The sequence below is a fragment of the Rutidosis leptorrhynchoides genome, chromosome 9, assembly GCF_046630445.1.
Source record: "Rutidosis leptorrhynchoides isolate AG116_Rl617_1_P2 chromosome 9, CSIRO_AGI_Rlap_v1, whole genome shotgun sequence".
Classification (NCBI taxonomy): Eukaryota; Viridiplantae; Streptophyta; class Magnoliopsida; order Asterales; family Asteraceae; genus Rutidosis; species Rutidosis leptorrhynchoides.
This window is the reverse complement of record NC_092341.1, coordinates 231,565,930-231,580,931: the sequence shown is the minus strand read 5'-3', so window position 1 is coordinate 231,580,931 and position 15,002 is coordinate 231,565,930. Positions and strand designations below refer to the sequence as shown.

The 15,002-nt window shown below is 33.4% G+C and overlaps 1 non-coding gene across 1 annotated transcript; it reads right to left on the bottom strand.

Annotated features, from left to right (window-relative positions):
* Window positions 1–233: 233 nt before the first annotated feature.
* On the bottom strand, window positions 234–340 carry LOC139869572 (small nucleolar RNA R71). Its single transcript, XR_011766177.1, has one exon. It is a non-coding gene; the product is annotated as a small nucleolar RNA R71 (small nucleolar RNA).
* Between the last annotated feature and the right edge of the window lie 14,662 nt (window positions 341–15,002).

The window sequence follows — 15,002 nt, the reverse complement described above, 5'->3', positions numbered from 1 at the left end:
GTGGTGCGCCGAAGGAAGATCCAAATGAACATCTTCGTACCTTTAATAGGATCTGTAAACTATTTAAAATCCGAGAAGTGGAGGATGAACAAATATATCTCATGTTATTTCCCTGGACTTTAAAGGGAGAAGCCAAAGATTGGTTAGAATCGTTACCTGAAGGGGCGATTGATACATGGGACGTTTTAGTTGAAAAATTTCTTAAACAATTATTTCTGGCATCTAAAGCCGTAAGACTTCAAAGAGAAATTGTTACGTTCACACAAAAGCCAAATGAAACTCTATATGAAGCGTGGACAAGATTTGGAAAGTTATTAAGAGGATGTCCGCAACATGGTTTAGACACCTGTCAAATAGTACAAATATTCTACCAAGGATGCGACATCACTACAAGGAAAGACATCGATATAGCAGCTGGTGATTCCATTATGAAGAAAACCGCAATTGAAGCTTACAAAATTATTGATAACACTGCTTCCCACTCACATGAGTGGCACCAAGAAAAAGATATCGTTAGATCATCTAAAGCAGCTAGAGCCGATTCTAGCCATGACTTAGATTCCATTTCCGCAAAGATAGATGCTGTCGAGAGACGAATGGAAAAGATGACTAAAGATATTCACTCAATACGAATTAGTTGTGAGCAGTGTGGAGGACCACATTTGACAAAAGATTGTCTCAGTATTGAACTAACAATGGAACAAAGAGAGAATGTTTCATACATAAACCAAAGGCCTGGAAATAATTATCAGAATAATTATCAACCGCCAAGACCAATCTACAATCAAAACCAGAATTATAATCGAAATGTTCCATACAACAACCAACAAGGTCCTAGTAATCAACAAGTATCCAATAATACTTACAATAAGCAAAGACCTATTTTTCAAAATAAACCACCACAAACCGATGATAAAAAGCCAAATTTAGAAGATATGATGTCAAAGCTAGTTGAATCTCAAACTCAATTTTTCACATCTCAGAAACAAACAAATGAACAAAATGCTCAAGCATTTAGAAATCAACAAGCTTCTATTCAAAATCTGGAACAAGAAGTGAGCAACCTAGCAAGGTTGATAGGTGAAAGAAAACCGGGAAGTTTACCTAGCGATACAAATGCTAACCCCCGAAATGAAACAGCTAAAGCCATTACCACAAGAAGTGGTATTACACTTAAACCACCTGAAATGCCTGTAATTTCTAATGAAACTATTCCTACTCCACAAGAACCACAATCTGATCAAGATAAGGAAAAAGAACCGGTAGTTGAAAAGGTTAATGAAGATAACACAGTTAAGGCTAAACCTTATGTTAAACCATACCAACCACCGCTTCCTTACCCAAGTAAAATGAGAAAAGAGAGACTTGATGTAAAGACCTCGACCTTATCCTCCCGGACGAAGTCTTCAGCATTTGGTTCCATCGCGTTGATCGACTCCAAGTAATGTCCTTAACATGAGCTAATGCACAGCGGAAGACTTAACTCGTACCTGAGAATAACATGCTTTAAAATGTCAACATAAAGTTGGTGAGATATATAGGTTTGATGCTAGCAGCGTTATAACAATGGACCACAAGATTTTATATGTAAACATTTTAATAAAAATATTCTAAGTGGTTGAGCACTTGGTAACCATACTTAACATTTAATCACGTCGCATATTCCCTTTATTATGAAATCTTACTACACCGTACCAAGTGTAGTCACAAAATGAAGTACTGTGCAACCGTTGAATACTGGTCGTCCAGTCCGGTTGGGGTTGTCAGGCCCGATAGATCTATCAACAGGATTCGCGTTTACAATACCGCTGTAAATATTAGTTACCAAGCTACAGGGAAGTATGCCAGTGGTACAACTCAACGTAGAATATATTTTTCAGTTACTTGTGTCCATAACGTAAAACATTTATAAAAAAAAAACAGCGCATGTATTCTCAGCCCAAAATATTTAAAGTTTAAAAGGGACTATATACTCACCATACTGTATTTTGTAGTAAAAATACATATAACATCATTGATCAAGTATAAGGTTGGCCTTGGATTCACGAACCTATATCATTTATATATATATATATATATTAACACACATTATTTGTAATCGAACAAATTTATATATTATATTTTAGTTTATATGTTATATGTATTTAATTTGTATATATTTAAAATGACTAATATTTATACATGTAGATATCTTAATATGTATATTAGTATTTTATCAATAATTCGTTATTCGCAATATTATAAAAAAATAAAAAAAACTACTAATATGTTTAGTAAAATTAATAATAAAAATGTTAGTTAAAATAATAATGATAATTAAAATAATAATGATAATAATAACATATTTTTAATAACAATAATAGTTTTAATAATAAGGGTAATCTTATTAAATATGTAAATTTTAAATAAAATAATAATTTTAATACTTTTAATAAGAATCATATTTATAATAATAATGTTTATATCCAAAATGATAATTATAATCATAATCTTGATAATAACATTCTTAATAACAATAATTCTAATATTAATATTTGTAGTATTATAAATAATGATAATAATAAAAATATTAGGAAAGTTACCTTAATGCATGAGCCTAAAATAAAATTGAATGCCCCTGCATGGGATTGAACCCACGACCTCGCATTTAAGTCAAACAACCCTAACCATCCGATCTGCCACGCTTTCATGAATTAACACTCAGTTTTTAATTAATGTATCTCGTTTCTGTTTTATCAATACCACAAATATTTATAATCCGTATTAACGTTACACGCCTGAGACCCAAGAACATTTATACAAGCCCATCATTAAACACAACCCAACCCGTTTATATTGGTCCAATATAGAGAAGCTCGGTCCAAAGAAAAATAATATCATCGATGCGCAATTAAACCACAAAGCAGATGTCGGCAATCATAAAGGAAAAAGAAATTTCTGTTTAATCTCCCTATCGATATCCTTTTAATATTGCAATCTTCTTTTACAGCTCATAACCACGTTCCCTTTTTATCATAATTCATCAAATAATTTAAAAGTGTCGGTACTGGGTGATTTCGACAGAAAAGCAAAAGCAATAGAAGAGTTATTAATTGTGCAGCAGCCTTCGTTTATAGAGTTTGTAAAACAGGAACCGTGTTATATCAGTCGGTGGTTGAGGGTTTAAATGAGTTGAGTTTTTGGTGGGTTTCGATGAATAGCAGCAGGTAAGTGGGTTTCGGTGGTGATTGTGAGGTTCGATGGTGGTTGGACTATAACTAGAATTCAAGTAGCAGAAGGTTGCGGTGGTCTAGAGAGAGATGGAGAGAGAGAGTAGAGTGAGAGATGAAGAATGGTGGTAGTGGTGTTCGATTGTTATCAAAACAGGAAACAATTAACAGTCTAGCAGAAATAATGGTTTTCGTGTGATGATGTTCTAACTGGGTTTCAATGATTGCAGGTTTGATAAATTCAGAAAACAAAAAAAATAATATCAATAGTTAAGGCATAAAAGGGTGACGGTTTTAATGGTGTTTGAGTGGCGGGTATAGGTGGTTTAGGATGATGTTTTGTGGCGTTTGACAGCTGCAAAAAGTAGTAGGAAATAAGGAAGTAGAGGTTGCTTGTTTGGGTTCGTTGTTTGCTGAAACAAGAGAGAAAAGAAGAGAGAGAGGAGAAGAATATGGTGAGGGTTTAGGTGATCAAGGGTAACAGTTTGATGGTTCGTGAGTTTGGGTTTGTATCCGAGATTAATACAGGAAATAATGAAGTTTATGGTGTCGATGGTTGTCCATGGTGGTGGTGACGGTTTGAGAGTAGTGGCCGGAGGTGGCTCGACAGTGATTGTAGTCTAAGGTTGTGGTTTAAACAGTAAATGGGTTTATGTTGTTGTCGTGGTGATGGACTGTTGTAGTGAGGGTGCCCGATGTGCTTGGTGGATGATTTATGTCGATGTGGTTGTTTACTATGTAACTAGAAAGAGAAACGAGAGATGAAAGTGAGATAGAATTGATGAGAGGGAGAGGGTAGATGGTTGGTGATATTTGGTCAGGAAGAAATAGAACGAAGAAATAGAACAATTTGGGTGCCATAAATCTATATGCAATGTATATGTTATATAGTCAAAGAAATATTATAAATCATAATATAATAATAATAATAATCCTATAATCAACGTGTGGAAATGAAAATAATGATTGAAGAGAATAATACAATTGGAGTGACATGAAACGGATCCTATATATAACTGATCATTTTTAATTTGTATTATTAAATAAAGGTATATATTAATACTAATAATAATTATATAAGTAATAATAATAAGTTATAATAATACTATTAGTAATTCTAATAAATATATATATTATTAAGGATAATAACTACTAATGAAAATTAATATATATTAAAAATAACATTATTGATGATAACAACTAATAGCAATATTATTAAGTTGTATTATAATAATGATAACAATATTTATAGTAATTATGATAATTTTTGTAATAATGATATTACTAATAATGTTAATTACGTTTATGTAAAGTATTATATCTAATACACATAATTGTTCGTGAATCGTCAGGCTTGGTCAAGAGGGTAACTAATTATCCAGGTATAGATTTCAGACTTCCTAGACTTAATAATAAGGTTTCTGCTTATCGTGTCGGAAACATAAAGAGATTAGAGTTTAAATTTGGTCGAAAATTTCAACATAAAGAGATTAGAGTTTAAATTTGGTCAGAAATTTCCGGGTCGTTACAGTACCCACCCGTTAAAGAAATTTCGTCCCCGAAATTTGGTAGAGGTGGTCATAATTAACAATAGGCATGTTTTCATGACGAATATGAGGTGATAATAGAGTTTTTATCATTAGTGAGAGATATAGATAAAACAATTCGATCATGTGAAGCGCACGAGTGAAGCTATCACAAAAGAATGAAATGAGTGAATATGGAATTGTTTTAACCGATGACGTGGTTAGGATTGATTTTCAGAATTTAAGGGATTTAAAGAAAATCTTACGTAATAAGAGTTGGTTTTTCGGCGATTTAGAAAACAGGATTTTCTTTGATTTAATGCGGCAAATCTGTTTTGATTTCTTTGTCGGATATTTCACTATAAAACTACCTCCTTCGTTTCCTTATTTCCATATCCCACATCTTCTACTCTTTTTCCTTATTCTTACCTTATAACATTCGTCAATATGCTTCATCCCATTCTAGTTTTGATATACTCTAAATTTTCACATCCGTCATTCTTCTCTTTAATCTACCACCGGAAGGATCTATTTACTTCTACTATACTCTTGTGTTTATAGTATTTCTAGTTCTCCCGTGTCTTTATATTGCTATATGCATTGATATACACGGTTTGTAACTTCGGGGTTGTTATCGGCCTTTGTATTCTTCATTATTTTTCAAAGCCCCACGCTTTTGTTTTCTCTTCCCGTCTTCGAGTCAAGCAAGTAATGGTCCGGAATTCATAGGTATGAAATGTGGAATGGACATAGCTAATGCTCTCAGAAAGAAATAATAACGGCACGATTTTTATTTGTTAAATTATCAAAATACCCTGGAAAAGACAGAATCATCAAGAATTATTTTCTTGATATTTTTAGAATTTGAATAGAATGTAAGAGCCGTGTAACATGACACATGATGACGGTACTGTGAATCATCACATTCCATTAGAAACTTAACATGACTCACTGTAATATAATGAAGTTGATCAAGTTTCATTATATTATACTAATTCATGCATCAGTTCCAACATTACTTCAAAACATTCATATTTTAAATTCGGAGGTTTCAGAATTTAGAAACTAACACAGTTTCTTTTATGATGTGATACAGATAGCGCGAGAAGATAGATGATTTCCGATAAGAATAGTTATAAAAATATCTTCAGAAACATTGAGGATATTTATAATGAAAGATATGATAATATCTTGGAACTTCTAATGCCGAAGGATGATGATGAAGAATAATGTCAGCAAAGGTTTTAGAGTAAGGAGTAGGGTATGTACTAAGGATTTCAGCAGGCACTGAATCTTTTAAATTCTTTGAAGTCAAACTTATTCTTTGTGATTTATCCACGGCTTACTTCATAGTTTCGCATAATCCGCTTTTCGGTACTAAATTTTCTATTAAGTGTTTCCAATACTCCGTTCTTTATCATCAACTTTTGGCTATTAAGACCATCTACAACATGCTGCTTCGTCAGTATTCTCAAAGTTAACGGATCTGGGTCATCGGTTATCAAACTGAGGTGGTTTCAGGAGAATTGTGTTTTTAGATGGTTAAACGCTGATGATGGAATATAAAAGATTCTCCGGTAACGACAGCGAAAGAATAACGTGTATATATATCGAAACTAACCTTTCTGAGAAGTCGAGGTTAACTTGCTGGAGCTGTGACAAAATTGGCTAATTTGAAAAGGGATTGCAAAGTTATTTTGGGTAATAATAACACTAAAGAAATTAACACTGCTGTGTGTTAAACGTTGACTCAGTCTCCGAGAGTCTTACAGGAGCATAAGTCTTTTCTTCCGTAGATGAAACGCGGTTGGTTCATCCTCTCGATTGAGGGGTTGTCAAGAATCATGAAAGATTTGAACACGCATTGTAATTGTCGAGATACAAATGAGGTTTAAGATGAAATCAAGTGGCAAGCTTGAAAAATTATTTAGTTTCATATGTTATAATCAATATTTTAATTTAATTCATTTTAATTGTCCAAAGTTAGCAGTCCAATAGTCCGATGGTTCAATGATTCATATATAATTTAATATATAATATTCTAATTAAATAATACGTATCGTGACCCGTGTACCGGTCTCGGTGTCGATCACAACTCAAAGTATATATATATTTTGGAATCAACTCCGACCCTGTATAGCCAACTCCCACCTTCACATATAGAGTGTCTACGGTTGTTCCGAAATATATATATAGATGGGTCGATATGATAAGTCGAAACCTTGCATACGTGTCCCGTTATTTAAAATGCGTAATAAAGTGCAGAAATTAAATAACAATAAATAAAATTGCGAGAATGTAAATTGCGATAAATTAAATGTTAATCAGTTAGCTGGGAACAGTTAGCCGGAACAGTTAGCGTGAAATCCTATCACAATTTCAATTTAGTTAATTCGTCTGTTTCTAACAAATTTTATTTTTGTCCAATGTTTTCTTCGTTATGCCACTTGTTGGATTCTGATTGGTCAAAATCCAAATATGAAATTTGAATAGAAATGGTTATTCTGTGGTGAACGGATACGTATATCGGTAGTTGTAAGTAGGATAGTAAATGATCGTTGAATCAGATTCGAAGAATGTACAGTGTAACTTATTAATGTGAATTCTAAATATTTCTCGGGTACTACCCACCCGTTAAAATATTTTCATCATTAACAGTTTGTACAAAAGAATTTTTAATTACAATCTTTATGAAAATATACTTGCATATATATTTTCATCGGATGTAATCATGGATTTAATGATTCAAAAACTCATCTGATTTACCGTTAATACTAGATTACATAATCTCTAAAACTTTAGAAATTACATATTCACCATGTCGAACGAGGAAAAATGAAGTAGAATGGTACGTAAAGCGAAGATAATCGATGTAGATCGATGTGTAGAACGAAGTTCATACTCGAAGTTCAGATGGTGATATTGAGACGTGTAATGTTGATATTCGAGGTACAGATTGTGATGTTGAGAGTTACGGCGCGGTTATGGTTTAGGGATGATAAGGGTACTGTCGACGTTGATGATGGTGGTACGGATTATGCTGCTGATGCTGGTGTTGGTGTCTCCACACCAGATTCTCCAAAGCCATTACTCGATCACGTAGTTCGTTAACTTCTTATATTATGTCGGGATGATTGACGATTGAAACGAGCGGGTGAGTAAGATTCGAAATACAGGATAATATATAATCGTAACGGAATATTTCTGGAAATGAGAGGGTAAATGGTTTCTCGAACAGGTTCGCCGGTGAGTGCTTTCCGGTTCATTGCCAAGAGAAAGTCGATGAATGGAATAGTTCTTCGATGTGAAATAATTTTCGAATATAGGATGATATTCTAACTACATAGAATATCTATATATATATATATAACACTAAGGATTTTGTAGACTACAGAGGAACTTACGGCATATGACAAGCAAGTCTACAGATGCGCTAAGATATAAATTTTTTGTCTATACACTATCGATGCACTAAATGCAGTAAGACGTGTCTAGACTAAAGAATGATAAGCAGACAATACTCTAAGGATGATAAGCAGATGGTTTCCGACTAGAAATGATAAGCAAAACTTTTGACATGTAGACACGGTCAAAGTCCAGACTCATTAATGTATTCTAACAACTACTAGTCAGACACACTAATGCAAGACCTGGTTCGCTAAGACCAACGCTCTGATACCACCTGTAAAGACCTCGACCTTATCCTCCCGGACGAAGTCTTCAGCATTTGGTTCCATCGCGTTGATCGACTCCAAGTAATGTCCTTAACATGAGCTAATGCACAGCGGAAGACTTAACTCGTACCTGAGAATAACATGCTTTAAAATGTCAACATAAAGTTGGTGAGATATATAGGTTTGATGCTAGCAGCGTTATAACAATGGACCACAAGATTTCATATGTAAACATTTTAATAAAAATATTCTAAGTGGTTGAGCACTTGGTAACCATACTTAACATTTAATCACGTCGCATATTCCCTTTATTATGAAATCTTACTACACCGTACCAAGTGTAGTCACAAAACGAAGTACTGTGCAACCGTTGAATACTGGTCGTCCAGTCCGGTTGGGGTTGTCAGGCCCGATAGATCTATCAACAGGATTCGCGTTTACAATACCGCTGTAAATATTAGTTACCAAGCTACAGGGAAGTATGCCAGTGGTACAACTCAACGTAGAATATATTTTTCAGTTACTTGTGTCCATAACGTAAAACATTTATAAAAAAAAAACAGCGCATGTATTCTCAGCCCAAAATATTTAAAGTTTAAAAGGGACTATATACTCACCATACTGTATTTTGTAGTAAAAATACATATAACATCATTGATCAAGTATAAGGTTGGCCTTGGATTCACGAACCTATATCATTTATATATATATATATATTAACACACATTATTTGTAATCGAACAAATTTATATATTATATTTTAGTTTATATGTTATATGTATTTAATTTGTATATATTTAAAATGACTAATATTTATACATGTAGATATCTTAATATGTATATTAGTATTTTATCAATAATTCGTTATTCGCAATATTATAAAAAAATAAAAAAAACTACTAATATGTTTAGTAAAATTAATAATAAAAATGTTAGTTAAAATAATAATGATAATTAAAATAATAATGATAATAATAGCATATTTTTAATAACAATAATAGTTTTAATAATAAGGGTAATCTTATTAAATATGTAAATTTTAAATAAAATAATAATTTTAATACTTTTAATAAGAATCATATTTATAATAATAATGTTTATATCCAAAATGATAATTATAATCATAATCTTGATAATAACATTCTTAATAACAATAATTCTAATATTAATATTTGTAGTATTATAAATAATGATAATAATAAAAATATTAGGAAAGTTACCTTAATGCATGAGCCTAAAATAAAATTGAATGCCCCTGCATGGGATTGAACCCACGACCTCGCATTTAAGTCAAACAACCCTAACCATCCGATCTGCCACGCTTTCATGAATTAACACTCAGTTTTTAATTAATGTATCTCGTTTCTGTTTTATCAATACCACAAATATTTATAATCCGTATTAACGTTACACGCCTGAGACCCAAGAACATTTATACAAGCCCATCATTAAACACAACCCAACCCGTTTATATTGGTCCAATATAGAGAAGCTCGGTCCAAAGAAAAATAATATCATCGATGCGCAATTAAACCACAAAGCAGATGTCGGCAATCATAAAGGAAAAAGAAATTTCTGTTTAATCTCCCTATCGATATCCTTTTAATATTGCAATCTTCTTTTACAGCTCATAACCACGTTCCCTTTTTATCATAATTCATCAAATAATTTAAAAGTGTCGGTGCTGGGTGATTTCGACAGAAAAGCAAAAGCAATAGAAGAGTTATTAATTGTGCAGCAGCCTTCGTTTATAGAGTTTGTAAAACAGGAACCGTGTTATATCAGTCGGTGGTTGAGGGTTTAAATGAGTTGAGTTTTTGGTGGGTTTCGATGAATAGCAGCAGGTAAGTGGGTTTCGGTGGTGATTGTGAGGTTCGATGGTGGTTGGACTATAACTAGAATTCAAGTAGCAGAAGGTTGCGGTGGTCTAGAGAGAGATGGAGAGAGAGAGTAGAGTGAGAGATGAAGAATGGTGGTAGTGGTGTTCGATTGTTATCAAAACAGGAAACAATTAACAGTCTAGCAGAAATAATGGTTTTCGTGTGATGATGTTCTAACTGGGTTTCAATGATTGCAGGTTTGATAAATTCAGAAAACAAAAAAAATAATATCAATAGTTAAGGCATAAAAGGGTGACGGTTTTAATGGTGTTTGAGTGGCGGGTATAGGTGGTTTAGGATGATGTTTTGTGGCGTTTGACAGCTGCAAAAAGTAGTAGGAAATAAGGAAGTAGAGGTTGCTTGTTTGGGTTCGTTGTTTGCTGAAACAAGAGAGAAAAGAAGAGAGAGAGGAGAAGAATATGGTGAGGGTTTAGGTGATCAAGGGTAACAGTTTGATGGTTCGTGAGTTTGGGTTTGTATCCGAGATTAATACAGGAAATAATGAAGTTTATGGTGTCGATGGTTGTCCATGGTGGTGGTGACGGTTTGAGAGTAGTGGCCGGAGGTGGCTCGACAGTGATTGTAGTCTAAGGTTGTGGTTTAAACAGTAAATGGGTTTACGTTGTTGTCGTGGTGATGGACTGTTGTAGTGAGGGTGCCCGATGTGCTTGGTGGATGATTTATGTCGATGTGGTTGTTCACTATGTAACTAGAAAGAGAAACGGGAGATGAAAGTGAGATAGAATTGATGAGAGGGAGAGGGTAGATGGTTGGTGATATTTGGTCAGGAAGAAATAGAACGAAGAAATAGAACAATTTGGGTGCCATAAATCTATATGCAATGTATATGTTATATAGTCAAAGAAATATTATAAATCATAATATAATAATAATAATAATCCTATAATCAACGTGTGGAAATGAAAATAATGATTGAAGAGAATAATACAATTGGAGTGACATGAAACGGATCCTATATATAACTGATCATTTTTAATTTGTATTATTAAATAAAGGTATATATTAATACTAATAATAATTATATAAGTAATAATAATAAGTTATAATAATACTATTAGTAATTCTAATAAATATATATATTATTAAGGATAATAACTACTAATGAAAATTAATATATATTAAAAATAACATTATTGATGATAACAACTAATAGCAATATTATTAAGTTGTATTATAATAATGATAACAATATTTATAGTAATTATGATAATTTTTGTAATAATGATATTACTAATAATGTTAATTACGTTTATGTAAAGTATTATATCTAATACACATAATTGTTCGTGAATCGTCAGGCTTGGTCAAGAGGGTAACTAATTATCCAGGTATAGATTTCAGACTTCCTAGACTTAATAATAAGGTTTCTGCTTATCGTGTCGGAAACATAAAGAGATTAGAGTTTAAATTTGGTCGGAAATTTCAACATAAAGAGATTAGAGTTTAAATTTGGTCGGAAATTTCCGGGTCGTTACACTTGAAGCCGAGCAATCCAAATTCTTGGATATGTTAAAACAGATAAATGTCAATCTTCCTTTCATTGATGTGATTTCAAGGAATGCCTAGATATGCTAAATTTTTGAAAGATTTAATCACAAATAGAAAGAAAATGAAAGAACTCTCGGCTGTTACTATGAATGCTAATTGTTCTGCAGTGCTGTTGAATAAGATATCAGAAAAATTGTCAGATCCAGGAAGTTTCACGATTCCATGTTTTCTGGGTAGTCTTAGTTCAATAGAAACATTGGCAGACTTAGGTGCTAGTATAAATTTAATGCCGTATTCACTATACGCTAAACTAGACCTTGGAGAATTGAAACCAACACGAATAAGTATACAACTCGCCGATCGATCAGTAAAATATCCTAGAGGGATAATGGAGAACATGCTAGTTAAAGTTGGTACTTTAGTATTTCCAGTAGATTTTGTTATTCTGGACATGGAAGAAGATTCTCGAGTCCCTCTCATATTAGGAAGACCATTCTTAAACACGGCCAAAGCAATAATAGACGTGTTTGGTAAGAAACTGACCCTAAGTATAGAGGACGATAGTGTTACCTTTTTCAGTTGATAGAGCCATGCAACAACCGCAATCTACAGATGATACATGCTATTATATTCAAACTATAGATTCACATGCAGAATTATTAGAAGAATTTCCAGAATTACAAGGAACAGGAGAATGTTCTTTAGGAGAAGGAACTAAACCAATTGATGAAAATGAAATGTTAGCTACACTTGTGGCTAATGGATATGAACCAACAACAGAAGAAATTCAAATGCTAAAAGAAGAAGACAGATATCGATATAAATCATCGATAGAAGAACCACCGACATTAGAGTTAAAGCAACTTCCAAACCATTTGGAATATGCTTATTTACATGGTGAATCTGAATTACCTGTAATAATATCGTCTTCTCTTACTGAAAATGAAAAATCTCAACTCATTTCTGTGCTAAAAGCTCATAAACCAGCTATTGCATGGAAAATTCATGATATTAAAGGAATAAGTCCTTCGTATTGCACACATAAAATCCTTATGGAAGAAGGTCATAAAACGTATGTGCAACGCTAACGAAGACTAAATCCTAATATGCAAGATGTTGTTAAGAAAGAAATTATTAAACTGCTAGATGCATGTTTAATTTATCCAATTTCTGATAGTCCGTGGGTAAGCCCAGTTCAATGCGTACCTAAGAAGGGTGGCATGACTGTCATCACAAATGAAAAAAACGAGCTTATTCCTACTAGGACTGTAACAGGATGACGTGTTTGTATTGATTATAGAAAATTAAATGACGCCACCAGAAAAGATCACTTTCCCTTACCTTTCATTGATCAAATGTTGGAAAGATTACCCGGGAATAGTTACTATTGTTTTCTTGACGGTTTCTCCGGATATTTTCAAATTCCAATAGCACCCGAGGACCAAGAGAAAACCACATTCACGTGCCCTTATGGTACTTTTGCTTACAAACGCATGCCATTTGGACTTTGCAATGCCCCTGCAACCTTTCAAAGGTGCATGATGGCGATTTTTCACGACATGATAGAAGAATGCATGGAAGTTTTCATGGATGATTTTTCAGTCTTCGGTGATACATTTGAATCATGTCTAGTTAATCTTGAACGAATGCTTATTAGATGCGAACAATCAAATCTTGTATTTAATTGGGAGAAATGCCATTTCATGGTTAAAGAAGGCATCGTTCTTGGTCATAAAATTTCAAAGGAAGGAATTGAAGTGGATAGAGCTAAAGTAGATGTAATTGCTAAACTTCCACATCCCACCAATGTTAGAGGAGTTAGGAGTTTTATAGGGCATGCCGGTTTTTACCGACGTTTCACAAAAGATTTTTCTAAAATTGCCACTCCTATTAATAAACTCCTAGAAAAGGATGCTCCATTCATCTTTTCAGATGAATGCATCAAATCTTTTAATATTCTTAAAGAGAAATTTACTAATGTGCCGATCATGATAACTCCAAATTGGAATCTACCGTTTGAACTAATGTGCGATGCAAGTGATTTTGCAATGGGAGCCGTTTTAGGACAAAGGATTGAAAAATGATTTCAACCTATTTATTATGCTAGTAAGACGTTACAAGGAGCACAAACAAATTACACAACTACTGAAAAAGAACTCCTTGCTATTGTCTTTTGCTTTTCACAAATTTCGTTCATATCTCGTTCTAGTAAAAACGGTGGTCTATACCGACCATTCTGCTCTTAGATACCTATTTTCAAAACAAGATGCCAAACCACGATTAATCCATTAGATCTTACTCTTACAAGAGTTCGATATTGAAATCCGAGATAAAAAGGGAGCAGAAAATCTCGCAGCTGATCATCTTTCTCATCTTGAAAATCCTGAATTAGAAGTTCTAAATGAATCGGCTATACAAGACAACTTTCCTGATGAATATCTATTGAAGATAGATTATAATGAAATTCTATGGTTTGCAGACTATGCAAGCTACTTAGTATGTGGATTCCTTGAAAAAGGATTGTCGTACCAAAAACGAAAGAAATTCTTTAGTGATATAAAACACTATTTCTGGGAAGATCCACATTTGTTTAAAAGTTGTCCCGATGGAATAATACGCCGATGTGTATTCGGAGATGAAGCTAGTCAAATATTAAACCATTGTCACACAGGACCAACAGGAGGGCATTATGGGCCTCAACTTACAGCAAGAAAAGTTTATGATGCTGGATTCTATTGGCCTACAATTTTCAAAGACGCACACCTTCTTTGCAAATCCTGTGATGCTTGTCAAAGGGCTGGAAAAATAAGTCAACGTGATGAAATGCCACAAAATGTCATTCAATTATGTGAAGTATTCGACATTTGGGGTATTGACTTTATGGGTCCATTTCTAAAATCTCATAATAATCTCTACATTCACGTTGCCATTGATTATGTATCTAAATGGGCGGAAGCACAAGCTCTCCCGACTAACGATGCACGAATTGTAGTCAACTTTTTAAAACGTCTTTTTGCTAGGTTTGGAACACCGAAACCTTTAATAAGTGATCGGGGTACTCATTTCTGTAATAATCAACTTGAGAAAGTTCTCAAAAGATATGGAGTAACTCATAAAATCTCAACCGCTTATCATCCACAAACAAGTGGACAAGTTGAAAATACCAACCGAGCTTTAAAATGTATCCTAGAGAAAACCGTAGGA